This window comes from Haemaphysalis longicornis, unplaced genomic scaffold (assembly GCF_048455015.1).
Source record: "Haemaphysalis longicornis isolate Haplotype H1 unplaced genomic scaffold, Haemaphysalis longicornis Haplotype H1 scaffold_3, whole genome shotgun sequence".
NCBI classification, from domain to species: domain Eukaryota; kingdom Metazoa; phylum Arthropoda; class Arachnida; order Ixodida; family Ixodidae; genus Haemaphysalis; species Haemaphysalis longicornis.
In genome coordinates, this window is record NW_027526335.1 from 24506689 (window position 1) to 24533837 (window position 27149).

General features: G+C 45.9%; 1 protein-coding gene across 1 annotated transcript in view; it reads right to left on the reverse strand.

Annotated features, from left to right (window-relative positions):
- LOC144174157 (cholecystokinin receptor-like) overlaps positions 1 to 7117 on the reverse strand; it is a 106520-nt gene extending 99403 nt beyond the window's left edge. The window contains exon 1 of the mRNA XM_077702655.1: positions 6664 to 7117. The gene's annotated coding sequence lies outside the window, so the exon portion shown is untranslated. The remainder of the gene's footprint in view (positions 1 to 6663) is intronic.
- Positions 7118 to 27149: the final 20032 nt, after the last annotated feature.

Consider the following 27149-nt stretch of genomic DNA (forward strand, 5'->3'; position numbering starts at 1 on the left):
TTTCGTGTTAAAAAGTTCAAAACAGTAAAAGAAGGGAACGTAAGGACAGAGCGTAAGCAAGTGTGGCCAGCGCTAGTACACTATAGACGATAGAGTTCATTGACTTCATAGAGAGTAATCGTTAGGGCTGCAGTCGTCTGTGCAAGTTGGTTGTTTTAGGCAGCACAAGAACGCTTTTGTCGCCTTGTGTGTAGATGACGGCGAAGACAAATGGCCAACTGGTAAGGAGTCAAAGAAGGCGAAGAGCAAGTGTGGGGAGTGCCCGTCTCGGCTGAGATGTTCGGGTGGGATTGCGCGCGTCGGTGATTGGCTGCGCCTAGTGATGCCGTAAGCTTTGGCGTGCAGGTGTTCTCGTTGTTGAGAGAGATAGATGGCATACGCTAGCCGACATCAGTTGCCGATATACTGATAAGATGGGCAGACCAAAAAAAAAGCCAAGTTAAAGACAGTGATGACCACGACCACCGTTTCCGCAGTCTTCTCATCTTAATTGAGAAGTTGGCCGATTTTTTTTTCCGCGAACAGTGGGAAAATAAAGTTTCTGTAAAGCAGCTGTATAAAAATTTTTGATATTTTTTTTGCTGAGTGTATTTGTTGGTCTGCAAAACCCTTCTTGTATGCCAAATTATTTTTTTTGTCCTACTTGAGTTTCTGAGCATGTTCTTTTTATTTGCATCGTGGCCACCTGCTTGGACCTGCGAAGGTCTGCAGTGTAGAATAAATGAAATGAAATGAATGGTGGGTTGGGGAATGTCTATTCGTTCGTACATGCGTAAGCACCTTTATAACCGAACGGCAGCACCCTGCTCTCGCAAATCTCGAATACGCTACGTGAAACAACACTGATCTGTTATTATTTAAAGCGATACCTGCAAAAATACGTGGGCTTGTGCTCCGCCGCGGGTAATACCACTCACATAATCAGAGCGCATACTATTACGTAACCTTAACGCGCTAATGTAGTTGCTTCGCAGCTAGCCACTGGCGCTTCGGAGTTACTGTCAGTGACTTAACTGAATGACTATGGAGCACACGCGTTTCGTTTAAATATGCAGTTCTGCGCCGCCCGACTATCTTAAACTCTAGCGTGTTATTGCTCAAAGCAGAATAAGAACAGCGTTAGGTTATGTTTACAACGGGTTTTATTACCCCTACTGAAAAGTGCGGAGAACTGCATAATATTCGGAAACAAGCACGTAATCTTTCAAAACAAGATAAACCGGAATAATGTTTGTTTTCTGCCGGCCGCCGAGACAAGTGAGCACACGAATGCAGTAAAAGAAAGAGATGCGCTTACTAACCTTTTTAACACCAAAGTGTTCTATTCCCGGATACACAAAGATTTCGCTGACGTCCTATCTGTCACGGAAGTGACGCCAATACAACGAACGAAGTGGCCTGTAAAGGGTGTACCCCTGCACACAAGGCCTTCTTGCTGGGAAGCAACCTTTAACACTAAAGAGTACGTTATGCTTACGGACGTGCGTTTTCGGGTTTTATATTTTAACACGAAAGTGTTTTATGCCGCAATACCCCAAGATTTCACTGACGTCATATCAGTACTCCTTTGCCGAAGCGACCCGCCAGGAGGACGTCGCTCGCCAAGCACACCCACAAGACAGCCGCCGACCTGCAAATCATGCTCAGCTACAGATTTTGCTGTACATTTAACTTTCGTGTTTTACCAATACCTATAACAGACGAATCAACCACAGGTTTTTTTTTTTTTTTTACAATTCAGCGGACGTAAAAGGAAAAATCCTTACAATACTATGATAAACCAAAGCAAACAAATTCATGAGTAAGGTGCTAGCGAAAACATAGTGGTCGTTAAATATTGCGAAGTGGTAAAAATTAAAACGAAACTCTTTACTAGGGCAACCCATAACCCAGGTGTACCTTCGGGTCATAAAACCCCCCAAATTTGAATTTCCAAAAAAGTTGGTGGACAAGTTTCTGAACATGCTTTTACGTCCAATCGAAGTTCAGAAAAAAAAGGCACAAATGTCTGCAGTCAGCAGGGCAAAGGCGCTCACCGTCGCACACGCCACGGACGCCGGCGCCTTCTACGTCGACATCGCTCAGTACCCAAACCGACCGAACGCTTACGCTGCAGTAGTCATAGCAGCTGTCTCTGGCGATATGTACACCGCGGGTAGTTTCACGGCTCGCGACGCCCATCACGCAGAAGAGGTGGCCATTGCCCTGGCACTCACGAACCCAAGATGGACCATCGTGCTCAGCGACTCGCGACCGGCGATCCTTAGCTACGCCACGAACAGAGTGTCACCCAGTGCTGTGAGGGTGTGCGGTGCCCTACCTCCCCGAATGACACCGGTAACTCTGCGCTGGTTCCCGGCGCACGCGGGCCCCCTGCAGGCTTCCGCGAGGGGCACGACAGCAGGAACGAGGAGGCCGACCTGGCCGCGCACGCGCTCACCTGTCGCGACGCGCCCGATGGTCTGGCCTCCCCGCCAGTGCCGCCCCTACTCGCGGAGCCGGAACCCCTCACCACGTACCGGGACGTCCTCGAGTGGTACCGCCTCGGTCGTCGAACCTACCTGCCGCCTCATCCGAGGCTGACAAGGGAAGAATCAGTGATATACAGACAGTTACAGACAAATTCGCTGCTAACCCCGGTGCTTGCCAAGCATATGTGTTCCGAAGTGTACTCCAGTGATGTGTACAGACTATGTGCGAAGGAGAGGGCCACGGCGGCTCACATCCTGTGGAACTGCGAACTCCATCCACGAGAAGCCAGCAAAGCCACGACGATCCCGCCGCAGCTCGAGGCTGCGGCAAGGAGCGGTGACCACGCCACCCAACTGTTGGCCGTCCAGCAGGTGATGGCTGCCCTCGACCGTCAGCGGTCCGAAAGTGCTCCCTCCACCGGAGGCGGTGCGAATAGATCGCGACAGGGGGCAGGCCGTCACGACGTTTAGGCCGCGTCCTTGCTGCAGGCATCAATGTTTCTCTCTCTCTCTGCAGTAAAGTTGCCGGGTGAACTAAATAATTCCGTCGCCCATCCACTACGGGGCGCCTCGAAACCCATGTGTAGCTTCGGCGCATGAAAACCAAATTGAGTTTTTATTAAAGAAAAGGTTTGGATTGCCGAGATTTGTCTTGAAATAGTCATTCTGGGAACTCAAGCTTGTATAACAAACAAAAGTGGAAGAGCGCCAAGACTGAGTACTAGATTTTAAGGTTGAGACATTGCGCAAAACTAATAACTGACGGAATATATTTCAAGGGAAGGCTTTGCAGGTACCGAACAGCGCAAGTTTGAACAAAAAACAGAACGGAAACAATGTGAGTAATAATTCAGGTCACTTTGATTGTGTTTCTTTTGTTTTTGTTTGTACATGAGCACAATAAAACAAATCAACGGGCTTTCCACGTCTGGTGTTGAAGCCTTGCGGTTCGCAGGGCTCGGCACTGCGCTTTCCATTATTTAGCATTCTTCCTCTCCCCATTTCATCAATAAAGACTCACCATCTATCCTACAGGGAGTATCCCGGGAAGCGCCAGGCACAAGATTGATGGAATAGAAGCGCAGACTAACGAAGAAAGCTGGGACAGGCGCTTCCACGAAGCCCTCTTGTGTAAATGGTGTAAATAAAAGTCCTGAAAAAATAAACATATAAATAGGTATCTGGCTGTCCTATCTTGAATTCTTCAACACACACATAAAAGAAAATGATCAGGCGTAGGTCCACTCTCTACCCCACCACCCCTGATATAATATCGGCAAAGTTGGGTCATATAATGAAAGGTAGTGAGGGCGCACATACGCTGAGTCCTTACATGGCTCGCAGCGAAGTAATCAACGACGCGATATCGTCTCCTGTTCGCGAAACGTTGAATAAAAATATAAAATCACAAAACACGGTCGTGCATTACATAAAAGACACCCCTTTATCCAGCCCACACTTGTAATCCTCTTGCAAGCATTCAATCAAAGCAACGTTCCAAGTTTGAAAAAGCAGCACTATGTAAAGTGCAAGGAGGAAATAACAAATTCGGGGGGGGGGGGGGGGGGAGTAAAAAGTTTGTGGAAAGGAGAAGAGGTCGGCCCTTCAGAAGAGATTGTTTTTTTATGAGAGCAGCCCTGACCAAAACGATGTATACCCAAAAAAATTAAAAGTTGTATAGATATATACATATATATATATCCTGCCGGAAAAACATATACTCTGACTGACTGGTTACAAACTTCTGCGGGACGTATTTGGCGGAGGGGAAAAAGCAAGCGGAAGGAATTACAAAAAGAGTAACGTGCGGCGTCAAAATGCTGATTGTAGAAAATAAAATGGAATGTCCATTCAGTACATGCTGGAGCAATAAATCTGTATTTATTGGAGAGTGACTAGCTTTCTGGCACCTGATTGCTTCACTGTCAAACGGGCCATAAAAACCTGCACAAATTCAGAGAATTGTCTACTAGCAGTCTTAACCCGCTTGTCTAAAGCGCGAGCTCTTTACAGGTAAATATGGGTATGAGTGGGGAAAGAGGTTGGGTTATTTTAGGCTTGTTAATTTTTTCTGTTCCTTTTCGCCAACGATATGAATTTCTACCATTATTGCAATGAAGGGCCTTTGCTTCGCTAATTATGTTTTTTTTTATCAGAAGGTACAAGGCATACCGCAGAGTGTGTCGTTTACGCGATTTTTATACGTATTTAAATATTTTCAAGTGACTTTTTTCCTGTATACTTTCATTTTGGAGGAAGATGTATAAGATGCATATTGTTGATTTTGTCAGATCATTTTTGCGAACATTTTCTTTTTTCTTTTTTTTCTAATTTTTCTGTTTCAAAAATCTGAGCGCTGAATTAACTCCCTTTACGCTATTATAACGATTAAAGGTTTTACTTCCGCCAAATCTTCATTTATGTGTTGATGTAGGGCGTTACGCGGTCCTGGCTGTAGGGGTACTCGGCGGAGAATGCTAGGAATTATAATTCGCGGCAAAGAAAGCCCTCTCGGCGTAAAAGCCACCCACTCCCTTTATCAGCGCTACCGCTGCGGTTTCTTTAAGCCCGATCAATATTTCGGGTACCACAGCAATTAAATGTTCGCCTGAAGAGTGACAAAAATATTCAAAAAATAATAACCATACATAAAATAGATCCGTGCTCATAAAGAAACGCCGCCCTTTTTTACCTTTTTTTCATTCACAGACGAAGATTCAAACGAAAATGAAAATCGACAAGTGTAGACTCGCTTCTTTGTAAAGTACGTTCATAAAAAAATAGTGAGATTGTTTACTAGGTGGAATATACTAATGAATATTTATCACCTCACCCTTCATCCTGAAGGGAAGAAGTTGAGCACCCAAAGGGACCGTAAAAACCATATTACGACCTTGTTTACTTGAAGACATAGTCTTTGGTAACTCACTCGAATCTATCCCAGTGCCCAGTGACGTTGTCTCTCGCAAAAAAGGTTAAAAGGAAACAAAAGCTTACGTATTCCGCAACAAAACACCCTTTGCGACGTAACAGGGAATACGCTGAAAACAGAGTTACTAATGAGTTAACCCCTGTTAGCATTCAAGTATTACAACCAATTGGAAATAGAGGCCCCGTTACAAGCCTGCAGCAATGTTTATTCGCAGTGCATTTGGTCAGCGGCCGCTCATCGCATAAAGAAGTCATAAGGGCTGGGCCAAGTCGTGGCTCGTGAGTCAATTTTAATTCCAATTTGAATTTATTTCGGGCAGAAATTCTAGTAAAGGTTACGGTGTCATCAGTTTCCCTACTATAGATTTTTTTCGCACGTTTACGTGAAAATTTTCATCATAGGTATGGTCCCAGCGAACTTTTTCTATGAACCAAACTGGTATTTTTGACTTCACAGCCCCTCAGGACTACAGGGATGCAGAAGTTGTCCTACAATGACTGTGAAACGACAAAGAACGCAGAAAACATGCAAAGGACGGCTATCGGCTTTATAAATGAATGAATGAATGAATGAATGAATGAATGAATGAATGAGTGAGTGAGTGAGTGAGTGAGTGAATGAATGAATAAATAAATAAATAAATAAATAAATAAATAAATAAATAAATAAATAAATAAATAAAAGTATGGCGCATACTTCAGTTTATGTGTGCAGTGAATTTTTTTTACCATGCAATGACAAGAAATCTCTTATGCCAGTGCACGAACGAACAAACAAATTAATAATAAATAAATACACGCCGCATACTCTAAATTACGCACGGACTTCGTGTCCATCAGTCAGTAACAAGGTTTCTCTGAGTGCCTCTCAAACCAATCTTTCGGCAACGCAAGCGAAAATACTGCAGAAATTAATTTCGCCCATGGTGGTCACAAAAACCTGTGAGATCTACTCATTTAATCAACGCCGACGCAGTAATTTCGTCTTTTTGGCGCTCTGGTCCCCGACTAATAAAGTAAATATGGTTCTGAAACACTCAATATCATATCCGTATTAACATTGAACGAATTTAACTGCTCCTTTATTTCTAAGCGCGCGAGCGGCAAAAATTAACAAGCGAGTGAATTTCTTGAAGTTTGAGATCCCCGTTAATTAAAGAGCACTGAAGTAAATTAACGGCAACTATGTGAAGCTTTATTTTGAGTTAGGTGTGTCTGCAAATGATCAATGATAAGCAAAATGATTACTGGGTGCACTTACGGATAGCAGCGATGCAGCAGTCGACGTTGGATCAACAAACCGTGGAACAAACCACAGGAGAAAAAAAACGGGAGTACGTGGCCTGCAGACTTTTCACAGGCCAAAAGAAATTGAGTGATCACACCGGAGAAGCAACTCGCGGTCCGCCGCGATCAAAGCGCGGCAAGTTTTCCGTCACTCCAAAGCGGATGCGGCGAGAGCGAGCACGTCCTCACAGCGACACCGGCCAGGGAGATGTGCGGCGAAGCGACCTTTCCCGGCGCGAGTCCGACGAGCGTCTCCCCGCTCGCGATAAGCCGCCGCTCGTTCTCGCGCCCGCTCCGGCCGCCCAGTGCGGTCACGTGTGCGCCTCGCCACGGGAGAGCGCCGGAGGCTGCTCTTCCATCCTCTTCTGTCACGTCGCTTCGCGCGTACAGCTCGGTGTCTCTACGCGTCCGCTGCTCCCGCGGCGGCTCCCTGATTGAAACAAAAAGTAAATTGATAAATTCGCGAATACTTCAATATTTTTGCGCTGAATCATAAAAACTGATGCGTTTTGCATAACAGGAACATAAATAAATAAATCTTAACCTGATTAAAATTGAGCTATAGAAGTTACGCAAAAAATACTTAGAATTAATCTGCGGGTATTGTGTTTAATTGCGAAGCATTCCTCGGTTAAATGTCGTGCGTGCGTGCGTTGCTTTTCCTCCGCTAGCGACAGCTATGGTTACGTGTTTGACGCAAAGGGTGAGCTACCTGCCTGCCAAGAAATAACTTCTTTGATGCTTACCCTTTTTTTGAGCTGTGAACCCTAACCACTGGTGAACTGTGCTTGCTTTGAAGCCCGCTTTATAGAGACTGCTGGTGATTTACTTCCTTTATTTATTTTAATAAATACGGAGCCCGAATTTGGGCTACACACTAGGAGGGTACGTAAACTTATATAATAAAACATGATGTAAGGGAATTACGCAAACAGAAGGTTAAAAATTAACTTTCCATCCTGCTACGCTCCAACCCCAGCAGCCACCTATTTTGGATATGTACGTCTGATCCCTCCAACTCTCCACCCCTGTCTCCCCCGCTTCTGAGCATTGGGAGCGCGTGCTGCACTGCAGCCAACTCGAAGAACAGGATTGATTGATTTATTATGGGGTTTAACGTGCCGGAACTACAGAGGTTATGAGGCGCGCCGTAGTGGAATGCTCCGAATTAATTTTGACCAGCTGGTTATCTGCTTTTGGGCTACTGGGCGCTTTTGCTTTTCGCCTCCATCACTAAAGAGGCCTTCGCGGGCGGGAATTCGAAGAACATGAAGCCCTCATTCTCCGGGAGAAGGTTGAGCCACGGCCCACGGCGTACCCGAATAAGGTCTTCACCCGTTGCCGCAGATCGGACTCAACTCCCTCCCTCTCTTTCCTGAAAAAAATGTTTTCAACCACAACAAAAGTACTTTTATCTGTCTACATGATTTTAAGATGGAAGCTTAATTATCACGGACTTTTTTAGTGCTGCATCGTGTTTGAGTTTTTTTCTTCGCTTTTTCTGCGTTTTTTTTTTGGCGGGATTACTCAGACGTGCAAACTGTCAGCAACTCACGCCGGTAGCTTCGCCACAGTCAGGACTCTCCACGTGCCCCTGTTCCGTAAACAACGACAGATGGTCGCACTTTTCTTTTCGAAATGTCACCTGTTTAACTCAGGCGCCGTCACGTTCACCTGTCCCGCGGCACGGAGCAGGCTAATTCTAGTTCCTCCTCTTATAGCGGGCCGAATTAGGTCACAGGTAGCGCACTTCACTCCTGCTCGGGGGACCTGGGGCCCTATTCTCGACGCACTAAATTCACTGCGCACTGCGAACTCACCGTAAGTCTTTTCTGATTGGCTTTCAATTTTGGTCACGTTCTTCCGGTTGACGAAGCGGTTGTGTGTGCTTCCGTCATTTTGAAGTTTGATGACGTTTACGGGCGGCAGTTTCAAAGTTTGCCTTGTATCTCTCCATTGAAGGCGCATAATTCTCTGTGGGCAATGAAAAACAAGAGGAAATGAAGCGGACCTGACAACGTAGGCCTCTTTTTGCAATTCAGCGACAATACGGCTTGTATGACACACCCTCTCAATGATTGGCTGAGGAGACGTGACGTACTTTAAATAGTTGGCGGGAACACTTACGTACACTGGCAACTTCAGCTTGCGTAAAAGTGACGTGATGTTACGTAACAGCTTGCAAATGGCGGCGGCGGTTTCAGGGCACCGTGAAATGCCTGTGAATTTCCAGCGTCGTGAATTTCGCACGACGTGCGGTTTAGAGCTAATTTATATCTAAATAAGCAATTGTTTTGACTCCAAATCAGCGATCATGGAACATACAAAAAACATGCCGCATTTTGTTTCATGTTTGGCAATACAATAAAATTATTTGTTCGGCGTAACAGCAATATAAGGGGGCAGTACAAGCCTCTCTATGACAAAGAGAACCCAACGCATGGCATTTGTCCATGCTCTTCCTAGCAAACTTGTGGGTCACATATAGAACTCAATAGAAAAATAACAAAAACAACTGGCTGTTTCATTCATTACTGAGCTGATTGAAACCGAGCTTGACGAATAGTGAATCGCCGGCATCGGTACGCTCTGCCGTTATCAAACTTAGCGCTCTGTTGTCGTTACCGCGTCATAGAACCGATGGTCACGGCCGTTTTTTTTTTTTTTTTTCGGTTATCCCGCCATGAACTTGTAACATAGCAGCGGATGGTAGCGAGGCGGCGGTGACGGCCGGGAAGGTGACAACGCAACAAAGTTTGCCTTGAAGCAGAGAGCTCCACTATGTGGACACCCTCGTCCCCTCCCTTCGGGGACAAGGGTGTCCACCCCCGCAGTGAGTAGCGAAATCGTTGCTTAGTGGAATGCCACCAGGATCGACGAGTGGCTACGTCCGGGCGTAGTGGAGACATTACGTCTGTCGCCGGCGAACATTAAAGTCTCTTTCACTTCACTTCACTTCGTTCCTTTTCGAAGCAATAATTATGCCATTGGGCTCTGGGGATTTTAATTTGTGAATTAAATAAGATTCTCTGCTTTTTCTGTCCATTGGAGATTTGAAGATTTAGTGATTGATTGATTATGAGGCTTAAAGCGCCGACGCCACACAAGTGGCAAGGTGCGCCGTAGTGGAGGGCTCAGGATTAATTTAGATCACTAAGGGATCTATGACGTCCGCCGAAATCTCGAATACACGGGCGTTTTCACTTTTTGTCTCCAACAGAAAAGCGGCCACCGCGGCTGGGAATCGAACCCGCGTCCTTGGGCTCAGCAGCACAACGCCTGCGCCTCACTGAGCCACGGGGTAAGTTAAAGTTCGACTGCAGTACATGAAGTCGACAGCATGACGGAATCCCGTCTGGCCGGGAGGGTACATTAGGAACAAAAAAGAGACGCCGACCAGTCCAAACAAAACGTACTGACGTTTCGGCTTCCAGCACGGAAGCCTCGTTCACAATAAATGCTTCTCCAAAAGTGGGTCGTTTAAGTGGGCTTGAGTAATCGCTGCAAAGAGCGTGCGTAAATCGGGTTTAGATTTCCGTCGTTACGATTGACTGTGTTAGATGTGGTCTGAATGATTGGTGATTCCAGATGTAGCCGCCGTGATGCTGTCACTTTTTCTGTTGCGATGATTCTTGCATTGTCCCAATCAATCTTGTGGTCATTCACGACGGCGTGTTCGGCTAAAGCATTGTTGCGGACGCTCTTATTCTTTACGTCACGGGCGTGCTGCTGCAGACGATTCTTATAATTTCCCGATTCCCCCATATACACACCGCTGCAGTCTGTACAAGGTATCTCGTATACCACACCGGGGAAACGCTCCTTGGGCAAGCGGTCCTTGACTCTCACGAGCTCATGGCGCATCTTTTGTGCTGGAACGTGAGCCACCTGCACGTCATATTCCCGTAGGACACGTGCCAAACATACACTTGTTCCTGGAAGATAGGGTACAGGAGCTCGCTTCATCGGAGCAGGAGGCGTGTCCAATTGTCCCCGTCGGGTCAGTTGGCGTTCCGTTGCGCTTATAAAGTGCCTCAGGTAACCGCAGCTAGCCAGGTCGTCCCGTCCCTTTGCCGTGTCCACCACCGCATCCTCGGGCTTCGAGCACAATCTTTTCGCACGCTGCAGTAGCGTGCTAACAACAGCCCTCTTGTGGGAAGCGGGGTGCACGGAGCAGGTAGCGGCCTGTGTGCGTTTCCTTGCGGTACACGCTGAAACTTAGCCTGTGGCCCTGCCGAGACACGAGGACGTCCAGGAAGGGAAGTTTGCCATCGGCCTCCTTTTCTAACGTGAACTGAATGGCACGTTCCATACTGTTGAGGTGGGCCAGCAAGCTGTTCGCCGCGTCTTTCTGAACGACGCAAAAACAATCGTCGGCGTAACGCAAGAACACTTTTGGGTGAAGGGCAAAGGAGGCTAGCAGCCGTGCTTCCAGCGCTTCCATGGTCAGGTTCGCCGCCGTGACCGAAATAGCCGCACCCATTGGAGTTGATTTTGATTCACTGTAGCGTTAACGCGCCGACGCAACTGAGGTGATGAGGCGCGCCCACGTGGGCGCGCCGTAGTGGAGGGCTCCGGATTAATTTTGACCACCTGGGGATCTTTAACATGCGCCGAAATCTCGTACACACACGGGCGTTTTTGCTTTTCGCCTCCATCAGAAAAGCAGCCGGCACGGCTGGGAATCGCACCCGCGACCTCGTGCTCAGCAGCGCAACGCCTTAGCCACTGAGCCACCGCGGCGGATACCCATTGGAGTCCCCTGTCTTTGCTTGTAGAAATGGCCCATAAAGACGAAGTACGTATTGTTCAGGCAAAAATCTAGAAGCCTGCGTAGGTCTGGCACATCGATCGGGGATCTCTGGGGCAACGTCTCATCAGCCTCGAGAGCAGCGGTGCATACGCTGACAGCCAGCTGAATCGGAACGCTCGTGAAAAGGGACGTTTTGTTTGGACTGGTCGGCGTCTCTTTTTCGTTTTTACTGCAGTAGATACAGCATGCGATATTGAAAGTATGGTCAAATCTCTTTCAATGTTGCGCGATTGTACTGAGACCTTATTAAGAGTATCTGCTCAGGGGTCAATTACCCAGGAGCTCACAGGACGGATAAAGCCGTCTAATGGGGTGATCCTACATATGAGTTTGTGGGCATGCATGCCTGTATGAGAGTGTGAAGGAGGCAGACACAGGACGAGACAAGAAATGGGTCGAGGACGAGCGCTATTCCTGGAAGCGCTCGTAGCTATTATTTCGGCTCTTGTTTTTACCAGGATAAAACGAGGCAATACCGCGATCACGAAAGTAATCCTGCATTGAGGATTCCTAATGATGGTCCTTGCATTAAGTGTTTTCTCTCTAGGGCCTTGGGAAATTTAAAATACGTAACGGCGGCGCATTAAGAAACCGCTGCGCTCAGCCCTATGTGCTCCCGCAAAGAAGCGACAATCGGGTAAATGGCGACCCCTAAAGAATTAATTAGCGTGCACCACGTGCCATCTAATGGCGTGAAGATTACTACCGTTCCTGGAAAAATATATTCAGCCAAAGGTAAACTTCTGTTTCACTGAAATGGAGAACGGGGGATTTCGACAGCTAGTCATAACTTTTTTCGCGTGCGTCAAGGCCGCACATTGCGTGGAAGGATTTGCAGTTGACAGTTTGACAGTTCTGTCCTTGCGAATTCTACGTCCACTCTACATTTCGGTGTGCTACAACACAAAACCTTTTCTGCAGCGCGTCCGATTTCACTGGTTGGGACATGTTATTTGCCGAAGGCCGTTTGTCGCTTGGGGCCAAAGTCGGCCTGCGTGTCGAAATAAAAAAAAATTTACGTTTCGAGCAGATCGAATGGCCTCGGTTATTGTGTACTGCTTGGAGATGATTACAGGCGACGGTGCGGATTTGCAGAGATTGAGCAATGGGAGTGGTGGAAATACAAGTCTTACGGTGCAGTACTCTATTCTAGAATTCCGCCTACTGAGAAGAAATAATGCGTAGAAAAGTTCCCGTTTTTTTTTCTCACGGTATTCAAGAGAACCGGCTGCAGCAGGTGAGGGCGCAGGGAGTAATTTTTGTGGCGTGCGGTTAGCAAGTGTGCTGACGCGGGTGATTTCGTTTGTGCGTGTGTGTGAGTGGGTGCGTGCGTGTGCGTGTGCGTGCGTGCACGTGCGTGGGTGCGTGCGTGTGCGTGTGCGTGTGCGTGCGTGTGCGTGCATGTGCGTGCGTGTGTGCGTGTGCGTGTGCGTGTGCGCGTGCGTGCGTGCGGGCGTGTGTGCGTGTGTGCGTGTGTGTGTGCGCGTGCGCGTGCGTGTGTGCGTGTGTGTGTGTACCAGCGTATCATGTGTACCATGTGAGTGTACCATGAATACCAGCGCAGCTGGTATTCATGTCTTTTCTGTTCAGTCCTCGTTTTTTGTGCGCTCAAGTTAGTCATAAATCGGCATTGAGCGAGTCTCTGATTCAGTAATGTGGAAGGTAGCGAAAATGTCGTGTGCCTCAGTGATGACGTGCGTGCCGTAGGAATCCGTAAGGAAACGTGCGCTCACATTCCTTTTCGCTGATGGAGGTTTGAAATGACGAAGCATGATGAGAAGCAACACCCGGACATGAACGTGCTTAGCCCCCTGTTTGTGTGCTCAGCCATTAATGTTGGTGCCACGGATATGCCTTGTAATGTTTGCTATAACAGTTTCACTCCTTAGTGGGTATGCATGTGTGTTCACAACCTGACAATCATTCCGGTCCGTTCTTTAATGTCGTGCCTTTCTCGTAGGGCCTTGTTTCCCCCTCTTTCTTTTTCCTCTTGGCCGCTATCTCATTCAGGCAGAGGAACTTCTACCGCCTACTGCGTAATAAGGGTTTAAAGCGATGCTAAGAAACGCAGTGTGGTAGCCTAATTGTCTAAACCCTGTGTTTCTAGGTCCAACTGTCCCCGGCTCGATGCCAGCCACCGACGCCTTTTTTCCATCAGACTGAACGGTCGAAGTAACTTGTGCACTTGTAATAACACAGTTTCCTGTTTACGGACAACTAGCCACGCTCTTCACCCTGTCAGAAGTGGCCATTATACAGCTCTCACTTTAATAATGGTACGGTTGGCGAAATGAAGTGTACCGAAGACACACTGTCGTATGTCTTACAGGACTCGTGGAAAGGCCGTATAGATGAAATAGGAGCTAGGTATATTTCTTCTGGTTACAACCCGTAAATCCAGTAAAGCAGTTATACTCCTTCAAGTGTACACGAAGAGATTGGTTTATCGCTCATCGAGTGCATCTGGTGGATTGGGGAAAAAGTCTGTTTAAAGCAGAATGGCTGCTTGAAGGATGAAATTACCAAGATCATGAGCTGTTATGAATGCCGACAACCTGCGGCATTACATGAGTAGTTATATTTTTATGAGCATCTGAGTTTGCCAATTGGGCGGTTCTAGTATTTTTAATGCCTTCTTGCAAATGATCCCAAGGGGACGTGATGCTGCGCCGTCCCATACATGAAAGAAACGCTGACAGGGGAATCGGCTATGGTGTGTGTCGTAAAAACGCTCTTCAGGAGCACTCCATCAATATTATATGCGCCTCCTTTCGACCACTTTGTTGTGCTGTAGCGTGAACGACATCAGCTGCAAGCAGAACAAATAAAGAGACAAAATTTGTGCGAGCTTACCCTCTTGCTACCTGTGAAAGAGCCGAGCTGTCACTCACAGTGTACTTGACTCCGGACCACGAATGCTCTTCAATTAACAGGAAAAATACACCGACCAGCTCAGATTCATCTTCTACGGAATGTTTAATCAGGGGAACTAAAATAATTTCATAATTAAGTTATCCCCGATGTCTTGCGCGGGGTTACAAGAAAAATACTTGGCCAATTGGAGTTTACAACACGGCATGTACTATCAAATTACCTTCGGCGTTGCACGGGTAACTTGTTTAAAGGCATTTCTTTCCCTCGCGTGCCCTCTGAAAGGGGCTGTGTACGCCACCCGCGGTCTAGTTTTTGCGGATGTTTATCTGTTTTCATCCCCTGGTATCTGCGTAAACGTACTAACCTTTCTCCGCAATTTGTCCCGGAATAGGCTCAGCCAGAAAAGTTTCTAGTTGTACGAACATACTGAACCTCGGCCAGTCGGGCCAACCGTTTGCAGATATAAGTGAAGACCAAAAGTAACACCAAAGTAAAACTGTGGCGCCTTGCCGCGAGAGCCCCAAGACAATAGCTTCGTGTGTTCAGGTATTTTCTTACTCGTCGCTAACCTGAGGACCAATGCGAACGAGACACATGACCAACTGGTTGAGATTTACTGCAGTTGAAGGTCTGAACGCTTTGTTGATGTTTATGGTGACAAGAAAATTCCACGTGGGGATTAGCCGGTTTGAAGGGATAAGACCAAGATGTTCTGCTACTGTGCCGGAGGTCGGAAAATTGGTTTCCAGGCCGCCGTGGCTGTTTTTCTAGAAGCGAGGAACGGTGCAGCGGGGCGGAAATCCCAGTGACCTATTCTTCAACACCCGTTAAAGAATCTAGGAGGGGCAAGCTTAGTCCATAGCCCTCAAAAATTGCTCTGCGCCTAAATCCGGTGTCTGTCTAGCACCTCAAACGCGAAATCTGGTATTTTCATTTTTTCAGAATGGAAAGAAGAGCATAAGTACGAAGGATCAACAAGAAAGAGGGCTGAATAACGAAGTAAGGTGCTAGCAAGCACAGCTTCCATGCGGTTCCCTGTAATGTCCTCATTATTCCTTGCCAAATTCGTGCCCAAGTGATACGGCCCGTCAGTAGAATAATGATGAAAGCCTCTATCACGAATAAAGGAATGCCAGTTACTGAGTTTGCGATGGGAAAATCCCCTTGCAGCTAGCCATAATGCTAAATAATGGGAAAGTTTAATTGAATAATTGAATAATCGGAAGTTTATCTGTTTTCATCCCCTGGTATCTGCGTAGACGTACTAACCTTTCTTCATATTATGTCCCGGAATAGGCTCAGCCGGAAAAGTTTCTAGTTGTTCGAACACACTGAACGTCGGCCAGTAGGGCCGACCGTTTGCAGATATAACTGAAGACCAAAAGTAACGCCAAAGTAAAGCTGTAACGCCTCAATTGCCGTGCGAGCCCCAGGACAATAGCTTCGTGTGTTCAGGTATTTTCTTACTCGTCGCTAACTGAGTGAGTTTTTGATGGAAAAATCCCCTTGCAGCTAGCCATAATGCTAAATAATTGGAAAGCTGTGAAAGCAAAAGTGGCGGAGGAAGGAAATGAATGAGAAACTCAGAGCATACATAAGATGAGCACTAAGCTACCGAAATTTATTTCTTTTTTGTGAGAGCTCGGCAGGAGAAAGCAATAAAAGAACATCAAAGAAAACTCCAAAGTCTGGCTACAGCCTGGGAAAAACTACTTCCTTTCAAGGTGTACAAATTGCTGCGATCGCCTTTGATCATGGTATGTATTGTATGTGGGCTTAGGATGTAACAGCAATTAACCCGGCATTTGGCTCTTGTTCTGCCCTTATTGAGGCGCGTATGCAGAAGCTGCGCCAGTGGGGACTGAAGAAATACGGAGGACATCGAATAAGAACAATGCTGTGTTAGCCTCGGCTAGAACGCCGGAGTACGCCGAGGGGAATATATGCGAAAAAATAGTAAGTGAAAAATGATAATTGAGAAAATATTTGAATAACATGGCATTATTACGCTTTAGTGGTTGTATTTAGAGGGCAGGCTTAAACCGTGAAACTGAAGCCCTTTGCCTTTTTGAAAAGGAGTAGCGCCAGATGTGTAAAGTGCTTCCGTAGTGCTGACGCGATTCGCGAAATTTTGGGACTCAACGCTAATGTATTTATTCTTAATGTCACAGGCGCATATACACGCACCAAAATGCATGTTTTAGACTTCTTAATAACACAGGCGGATATACACGCAATAAAATGCATGTTTCAGACTGCCTAATTTACCAAGGCTAATGACTGTGGCCGTCGAGTGTGATACTCGATTTTTTGTCTCGAAGCAGTGTGTCAAACACGTTCGATAAAAAGTTTAGCCACATATTTCCAGAAGTATCACATCTGAAAATTTGTAAGGATGTCGTCAAGATTGTGTTGTGCCTTCTGCGCCTTAACATTAGTACGCGGCTAATTAAGAAGACGCCCGCACGGGCATGTTCGCGCAGTAAGCATAATAAAAAATCCCACAAATGGGAAGAAGAAACTAATGCTCAATCGTTCATTTAGAAAGAAGGAAAAGTACCCATCCAAGCTACAGTGGAGAGATATGAAAAAGAAATGGGGAAGTGTGATATCGCCAAAACCCATCGTGAAGAATGCATGCCTGTCGCCTGACGGAAATCATTTTCGAAGCGCCACTGCCGCATTCCCGTTGGAATCCCTGCAGGCTACATCGCCGTCGACTCGTATTTTTTTTCTTCTTTTTTATTCGCCTCCCGAAGTTCTATCTGGTGCAGTCACTAAATTACCCCTGAGTCAACGCCTAAGGTTAGCGGGTGGACGAGGACAAGCGTTTTAATTAGAGAGTGAGCTCAGAACAGCAGCACCTGCAACAACAACAGCGAAAAATCCGCCGAAATTCAGAAAATTATCTACTCATGCGTAGAATTCTTATACCGCTTGTCTAAAGTACGATTTCACTACAGCCACATTTTTTGGGCTTCCTCAATTCTGTCACCAATTAGCTCCAATTATGCTATTATAACGGTTGCGAGTGTTACTTCCGCCAAATCTGCATTTTTTTTGTAAATTAAGGTTGTTGCATGGTCCGTAATTTTCGCTATTTTTTGTATTTTTCTTATCTTTTGGTTTTTGAAAATACCGCTCGACCAATTATCTCAATTTACTCTATTATAGCGATTAAAGGTGTGACTTCTGCGAAATCGTCATTTTTGTGAAAATACCGGGCGCTGCACGGTTCGCCATTCTCAGTATTTTTTATATTTTCTTATTTCTTGGTTATTCAAAATTTTGTTCGACCGTTTGTCCCCATTCATGCTATTATAATGGTTGGATGTGGAACTTCCACGCAATCTACATTTTTGTGGAAATTCATGGCGTTACACGTTTCGCAATTATCGCTATTTTTTTCTGTTTTTCCCATATTGTGGTTCTTCAAAATTTTGTTTGCCTAAGTGTCTCCATTCATGCTATAATAACAAATAAAGCAGGAACTCCCGCGAAATCTGCATTTTTGTCTAAATGGGCCGTGCAGGGTTCATCATTTGTGCCAGTTTCTATATATATATATATATATATATATATATATATATATATATATATATATATATATATATATATATATATATATATATATATGTATATATATATATATATATATACAATTCTGACCTCTGGTTTTTTTTTCATTTCCGTGTGACCTATTATCTCAATTTACGTTATTACAACAAAAAAGTTGAGAAATCTGTGAAATCTGAATTTTTGTGGCAATGAAAGGGGTTACAGGGTCCCGGCTGTGGGGATACTTGGCAAGGAATGCTACCCGTTCAAAATATCACGAAAACAGTTCACGTGCATCCGCACCTCAAGCGGAGGAGAGCACAGGACAGCTCGCTGAGCCGGTTCTGGCGCGCGATTACACGTTCCACTTTGAGAGATGAGAGAACGGGGAAAGCCTGCGGGCAAAACGACCCGGGCCCGCCAGTCATGCGTAAGGAAGACGACGGTGTAGATGGACACGACGATGACTACTCCTACTACCACCGTTAAAAGCGACGACGGAACATGTGAATAGACAATTTCAAACCTGATGTAATGCGTGGTGCGGTGTTCTTCGGTGCTTCCATAGAAAGCCTTGGTTCAAGCCTTGGTTCCATGGTTTAAGCCTTCCGTGAATTAGTGCAAGTTTCCCCATTTTTTTTTTTTTTTTACGTGCAGGACGGACGCAGCAAGGACTCCTTGCAAATTTGCCCGTGAGACCACGCTATCCGAATGGACTACGAAGAATTCACGAGCACGCGTATTAATTCCCCGGACCCGCATCGTCAGCGTGCTCGTCCAATAGGCCTCCGATGGTCTGATGCAACCGCTCTTTTACGTCTATGGCTGTAAGTCGCATTCACGAAGGCTTACTTCTATTCGATCAGAATGGCAGACAATCAGGCGTAGGAAGTCTGTGACACACCGGTGATCATACGCCATGTTCTATGCGAGTGTCCACATTTTTCATGGGAGGAAGACAACCCTTCTCAACTTTACATAAGCTGTATTCTCGGCTGCCGTTCTCTGAAAGGAAAATCCTGGGCCACTGGCTTTCTCGGTCATGTACGTACAAGGCGGCAAAAGCGCTCCTGTGCTTCCTAAAAACGACAGACTTGTGCAAAAAACTGTACGATCGAGGGATACTCACTGAACTCTAACGTCTATAGTGTTTTAACCCTGGGCACACCTCTTAACGCTGTGTTGTCCCCCCCCCCCCCCCCCCTTGTTCTTGTTGTTTTCCCCATGTTCCCACTTTTTCACATGTAGGATATCAAACTAGGCCATAGCCTCGCTAACATTCCTCTTTTTTCTTCCATTCCTTATGTTACTCAACCAGCCCCCAACCGCCTTCACGCTACCGCCTCATGACGTCCTCTTCATCGTTCCCCGGATGGCATAAAAGTGCGATTTTTGAAGCCCCGTAAAGAATCGACGCAATTCCGCACTTCACCCCGAGTTGCGCGTGTTTGCCGCCAGGCAGTACAAAGTTTGGATGGCGCGTCTCCCGATTTTCCGGCCTCATTGGAACTTTTAGCTGCATCACAGCAGTGTTGATTAGCGGGCCGATTAACGCCTCATAGTAGAGCGGGGCGCGGAAAGGGACAACAGCGCGCGCTTGCACTGGCGCGCTTTCAGTCGGATCGAATTCCCTGTACTGTAATCGTGTTCAAGAGCGGCGCAATTGTTCGGCGCTGCGTGGGCCGCGCTGCCTATTCTCTTAGGGCCAGGGAGCTCAAGAGGGATAACACGGAAGAGACGTGAGCGTACGAGCCACGTCCGTTATCTTCCCAGAACTTCTCGTGCACGGTTTTCCTAGATGAGTGCGCGGGGGCGGGTAGATTCATATGAAATGTGGTTGAGGGAAATAAGATTGGTAATGTTTGCATCGTATGCCGCTATCCTCTGTACAGCGAGAGATGGTTTGTTGGTATAAACGACAGAAAAAATGAAGCACGTAAATGCATCTGCAGATGACATGGAGACAAAAAAAAACGAAATAAATGCATTGAACCCAAAGAAGAGGTCAAGTGGCCCAAAATATATTAGACTTCAATCCGTAATGCACACAGCATCACTGGCATTGTACCGGGAGTTGAAAGGGGACCCCGTAAGTGCTTCATCAGCCTTTGCGTAGGCCGTAAGGCATGGGGCTTGACCCGACGGCTTTTTTGGGTCCGTGGTCCAAGCCAAGATTCACGGTAGACCAAAGCTCTTTTGATGTTCCCGACGAGCACAGGTCTAGATGGTGTTCTGTAACAAGCATTAGAGTGAGACTCGGTGTGTGACGGAGAATTTTGGGCGGATCTTACCACGTCTTGTCGTGTTTAGTATTTGTTTCTCATATGACGCATGAAGCTAAGCGCAACGGCATGGATAACGCCACATCTGCCATTAGACCCATTATCTCGCTCTCTCCCTCCCTTTGCTGTAGCGAATTTACCTTGACTGCGCACACAACAGTTTTTCGAAGCAGCACTGCGGAGGTTTCGTTTTGTTTGGGGACGTACTTCTTTTAGGAGTGCTCCTGTCCCCAGTAGTCTGCCACTGGTGTCTTCATATAAAAATACGCTTGTTCATTTTCTTCCATTGACAGACATCCTTCTTTTGACGTCAGCCCAGCCATCCTCGGCAACTCATGTTTGTTATTCACTTTGCGCGCTGTGTGAACGTTATCGCGTTTTTGAAAGGAGCGAGCGCAAAAATGGACTCTACTAAGAATGTTTCTCCTAATGGACCAACATTTCTTTGAGCAACAGGAACTCTAAACAATCACTATGTCCTCTGACCTTTATGCGTACATGTGTCTTCCCGTTTCCTTTACAAAGACTCAGACCTCTTATCTAAGGAGAATTAAATAATTAATTATTTATTTTTAAATAATCAGTCTCGTTGTGATCATACCAGCAAACATGCTCAGGAAAAGACATGTACTGGTTGTTGTCTTTGTTTCTGTCGCGATGGGAAGAAAGAGAAACATTTTGGGGCCAGAATATGTTGTGAAGAAAAAGAAGTAAAGGCTTTCGACTTAAGCGAGCAGGGTTGAGTTCTACAAGTATTAGCAGTAAGCTTTATTTGAGAAAACTTGCTGTTAAATAAATGCAGTCATCTATTTCGGATGGCCGGTAGCCACACACTGAATTGAGCGCCATTAATCCCGTTCTTTGGCCTATCCCTGATACTGTCGACTGCCTGAAAAATGGGCTACATGTATGCTTCATGCACTTCCATACGCATGGTGTCTTAGTGCGTCTTGACGATTCATGTATGTGCAAAGTAAATATCGCTGTTTGACATAGGCGGTGCGTATTAGCACTGCTCAAGTCACGCCGAAAAGGTTTTTTTTTATTATTGCGCGGGAAGTTCCGAGCATATTTCCTAATACTATTGCAAAACTTGAATCACAACTTTATGCGATAGCTCAGAGAAAGTTTAGTGAAGTGCACTTCAGTATTAAAATAAGAAAGCCCACAAGGTATTTGACACGATTACAACTAATTAACCGATAAAATGATTACTAGCAGCAAATGATCATTCTTTTTGCACAAAAATGTTCCACATTTGTGATAAGACGAAAGCGGACGTTTACTATAGGTTTCTGCTCTACTCGCACGCTTCCAACGTATTGACTAATGCGCTTATCTCTACCACGAATACAAACGAATTAAACAGCTACTTTCCTTACGCCATACCTCGTATAATCCGCTATTTTTGGTGTCATTAATTTTTTATCCGCTAATATACGGGAAGCTAATCGCAAGTGTTTGAAATTTCACTACCTTAGACACGTGCATCAAACCCATCTGAAAAGACGAGATTTTTTTTTTTTTTCAGGAGGAGGGGGATAGTAATATAAAGAGCCCAACTGGTTCGCTCGTCACTGCTGTGCACTGACCCGCAACGCTGATCCTCGTTCAGAGCCTCTTCTTCCGCTCTCTATAGCATGGGCCCCTTTGGGGTTCCATCCGCAAATCGTGTGCTGTCTGCGAAGAGCTCGTAGTCTCGCTCAAACGCGGAGGCAACATTGTGGCCGCTTAACCATTTCATGCCCAAAACTTTATTATTTTGCCTAAGCGAGTGAGAATCTTTGTGTGATCTAAAAGCACTTCCGACGTCACATGTATGAAGTCAGAAAAAAAGTTTGGTTCATTAGGACGGACACTAGGCACACTGGGCGCTGGGAAACACTGGGCACTGGGTGCCCATATATCACTTGAACAAGAAAGCTACCCTCATGAGCATGATTTAGGTTTGAAGGGGAGAGAATAACGTGAAGTTTGTGTTGCTATCATTTGTAATAACAACGTAATTGCACAATTTCGCTTACCGGTCGTTAGCCCATTGAGCCACCCGGGCTCGATGCCAGTTGACACGCGTAAACAATATTTTTTTAGCAGGTGGAAGAACGTGCTGCTCTCTCTTCTTTAATTTTTGAAGATCCGGGATTCTTTGCCTGTCAATAGATGTTTGTATGTGTGTGCGTCTCTCAAAAGCCGGGTGGGTAAGTTCTCGGGCCGAGACGTGATCCCTTTTAACTTTTCATTTGCTAGGTGGTAGCAAACATCCAACACCCTCATGCGGTTAAGCTCATCTGACTATTTGAGGCTCAACCGACCGAGGACGCTCCAGGATAGAAAAACAAACAGGCGAAGCAGCTTCTAACACGCAATCAAGGCTAATTAAACCGAAATTTTAACGCTCCATATCCAAAACCACCACCATGACCTCGACCTGCTCGACCTCGATCGTCACTTACCTCGGGAAAGGGAGAATACCTCGTCATCTCCCAAAGGGGCATTCAGTTTGCATCCTGCATACGATTTCTCGCCAGCTCGCCGTGCACGGTGAAATGATTCAGTTGCTAGCTGTGTGTGAACTAATGAAGCATTCCATTAAGGACTCTGTGGATTAGAGAACCTTCAGTGTGTCTGTCTATTTATCTTTTCTTCGGCGGTGCGGCCCGGTCTTTTAGTTGCAGTTTGAGGTTGCAAGAGCTGGAACGACGTCATGCTGTTAGTGTCCGGTTTACATTAGCGCATCGTGTTTCTAATCCTCCGCTCACTTCTCCCCGCAAGGCCGGAAGAGCTACTGCAGAGCTACTGCAGTGCTGAATGCGGATGCCCCCTTGCAAACTTCACTAACCTCCGCTTCCGCCCGTTATGGTTAGCGCGATAACTGGTGAGTGCTAGGTAATTACGCACATCGCAAGCCTGCTCAAGATACGCACATAATCGCACGCACACACATGCCGGCGGAAATACAGCCACACTTCATTTATCTAATTTCCCATCGCATGCAGATAGCAAAGGTCATTACAAAAATCCCTGCTGAGAGGATCGACTTGGAAACGCATAACCGCTCTTCTGTGTTGAAAATGCGGATACGTATCTCGTAGTCTGAGTAATCCCATCAAAGCAAATGACCCAAGCAAATTGTGTTCTGCCGGGCCTATGATATTCGAAATCTAGGTGCAATGAGAATGAACAAAGAATGCGGAGTTGATGTCGTTTGCTTTGGCCGAACCGGCTGGACTTCCTACTCAAATCATCTGTGGCCTCCTCTAACGAACATTGCTAACTGCCCAGACATTTTCATCCACAAGAATACAAAGTAGTCCTTTTCATGAAAAACTATGCAAATCGTTCTCGCTGCAAGCTTAATATGTGCGGGCTTTCTATGTATGAAGAGTTTCCACTAAGCGCTATATAATTAAACGCTACACGCTTTTCTTGTTCGCAACCACTGACGGGTGCCAGATAATTAGCGCGAGCGTTAAGTTCCTTAAGGTAATTAGCGCCTGACCGGCATGATTGCTTCGAGATAAGCCCCTATTGTGTTAATGACCTACTCCTGTGGTGAAAAGAGCCGAAGTCTACAAAAATAAACAACATCGACAGGCTGTCGAACAGCGAACATCTTCTCACTCGTGTAATTTTTCGAAAGCATATTTTATCTACACGCTCCTGTTTTTTTTTCTCGTTAGTAAGCGGCTACAACTACATATCTACATCCCACCCCCTGGATAATCAAGGTCATCTTCACGTCAGAAACCATTCACTCAGATAGTTGTATCACTTTTGGGAACTTTGTGTACCTTTATTAAATTTACTACTTGCAGCCAGCACGGATCTCAATACCGTACAAGCAAAAAAGTTCATGACAATTTTTGCCGACACTGCCGGCAAATATAAAGGCCCCCTTTGATTGATTGATCGTAGGGTTTAACGCGCCGACGCAACGCAGGCGATGAGGCGCGCCGTAGTGGAGGGCTCCGGATTAATTTTGACCACCTGGGGATCTTTAACGTGCGCCGAAATCTCGAACACACGGGCGTTTTTGCTTTTCGCCTCCATCAGAAAAGCGGCCGCCGCGGCCGGGAATCGAACCCGCGACCTCGTGTTCAGCAGCGCAACGCCTTAGCCACTGAGCCGCCGCGGCGGGTAGGCCCCATTTGAAAGGGCAGTATTTTGTCGTCTTGAATGGGTAAATATTGGTGTTGCAGACAACATTGCGCATTGCTCTATAGATGATAAAGATATATAATTGATTGATTGTGGGGTTTAACGCGCCGACGCTACACAAGCGACGAGGCGCGCCGCAGTGGAGTGCTTTTTGGAGTGGAGTGGAATTTTGACCACCTGGCGATCTTCAACGTACATCTCGATCACACGGGCGTTTTCGCTTTTTGCATCCATCAGAAAAGCGGCCACCGTGACCGGGAATTGAACCCGCGACCTTGGCCACAGCAGCGCAATAAGGGAATCCTACATTTTGTCACGAAGAAATAAACGCTTAAAGCTGAATGGGGTAAGCGGTGATAGGAAACTTTACATTCTTTGCCGTTCACCCCGAGTATACGCAACAAAAAAAAATAAGAAACAACAAAATTAAACTTTCTGGGCATCCGGTAATAAGATGAAGAACGCAAGCACTTTTTAAAGAGTGAAGTTCCGAAGAGATCTCAGCTCTTTAGGCAGGGGAAAAACGCGAGTGCTGCTCATCCAACTACGTGGGGTCTAAGGAAGTAATTAGGGTCTACTTGCGCTTGCTGCTTGCTGTTTGGGAGCTCACTCGAGAAAGCAAGCTACACTTCCGCACCCTCAAGGCAGCCCTCCAAAATCTAAACCTGGGGGTTGTATCTTTCTGGGTGATCATCAGCGAATTTTTGTAACGCAAAATAAAACCCAATGCTTGGCATACGCATAACAAGCGCCCTCTCAAGATTTTTAGTTTGCTGAAACTTGTTCCCTTTGGGCTGGCGAGACATCAAACTGTTTATTGTTGTTTATTGTTGTTTGACAAAACAATGTTGAATAGCAGTCTGTCTTGGCGCCAAGGCAAGAGGCGGCACTGAAAGCCACCTGACTGGGCCTTTGACACCAGACAGTAGACGCAGCATACATGAGCGCAACATAGTTCAAACCACATTGCAAAATCTCTTACGCTCAAAGCACTCTTTATCAAACATTACATTAAACAGGATATCAAATGTTCAAACGCATTGCAAATTATCAAACGCATACGATAAAAACCCATATAGATTATCAAACACGATACGGAAATATAGTTGAAAATGACAGAATTTGGGGTCAACACATACATCACTAACATGACATAACCATTAACGCCAAAGGAAAAACATGTTCTTTAGGACTGAAAAAACAAAATGTACACAAAAATTACGATCGTTGGAGGAAATACGTTTTGCTTAGTTTTCTGAAGGCAATCAAGCAGAGAGAATCTCTATTGTATCCAGAAATGATGGATAGCAATTCAGAAGGTTCGGAATTTGCCATTTTAATAATTGCATGCCATATTTAGTTATAGTTTTAATTTTAATTGAACTTGTCGCATAGCAGCATACGATAGCGCGGTTGCGGCGACAACCGGGAAGGTGATAACGCAACAAAGCTTGCATTAAAGCAGAGAGCTCAACTAAGTTACTTAGAGCGATTGAAACAAATAAATAGATACGGTAAAAAAGTTTACGCCAATTTTAACCCGAAGAAATATGTTTCCCTCGCCAGCCTCAGCTGCCGTCGTAATTTTTATAATACATGCCAAGTGTTTCTATTTCTTTTATGCGCAATATTTGATGGCTTGGTTGTGATCGTTATGAGATAAGCGTCAAATTGCGCTGTATGTCGCCATAGCTAAGCGCGCAGCACCTCACTGATTGCTTACGTTTATCTTACGCAAAAGAACATGGCGAATTCACCGTGAATTTACGCAGTCGGGAATAGGGCCCCTAGAGGCAACTATGCCGCTGTGTCGGCGTGAGTCTGCGCGAGAACTCTGCTACCCTGGGTGACGATGACGGCGATCATTATGATGATGATGACGATGATGATTATAACTTTAATTTGCTCAAAAATGATTGAGAGGAGGAAGAGGAAGTGGGAGTCTTCCGGGATTCCTCCCCCTCAAATGAAGGCCCTGGGCGCTAGCATAGTTTCATACTAATTTATAATAGAGGGGAATTTGGTGCTGCAATCACGGGCCTTCGTGGGCGCCGCCATTTCAGCTAGCGACGTTCCTCGCCTACTGGGCTTAGCTAGCCACATGGCTTCTTTTTTGTCTCGAAGCCAAAATCAACAAAAAACGGGAAGAGTTTTTTCTTGCTCATCTGGCATGAAGCTTCTAAATAATCACTGACAGCTAAATATTTTCGGATCTTCAATTTTATGATAACAAAACAATTTTGAATGATCAGACAGACAGACAGACAGACAGACAGACAGACAGACAGACAAACAGACAGACAGACAGACAGACAGACAGACAGACAGACAGACAGACAGACAGACAGACAGACAGACAGACAGACAGACAGACAGACCAAACTTTTCGAGTTTAAGGGACCCAAGAAAGGCTATCGTCTTAAAAATAGCAATTTTCCAACAAATACCCCAGAGTTAAACCTGTTTCCTCGTATCGGTATAACCGCTGTTCCTTTAAGTTAGTCCTGGCAGAGACCTTTGCCGTGATGCACCGCTTTTGTGTCCCGGTGAGACGCATCTCCGCGAGAGGACCGTAAGACAGAGGAAAGTCTTTTTAACAAGGCTTTTTTTCCAACTGGATAACGCCCGTAATAAAAGCCGCATCAGGGAACGTCCGTCAGTTCTGTTCGCTTCAGTTTCTCTTAAGACTTGAGTTCACTGGACACTGACCACCCTTTTGAGTTTTGGACAGCAACCATCCTTTACTGCTCGTTTCTTGCTTCACAAATTTTTGAC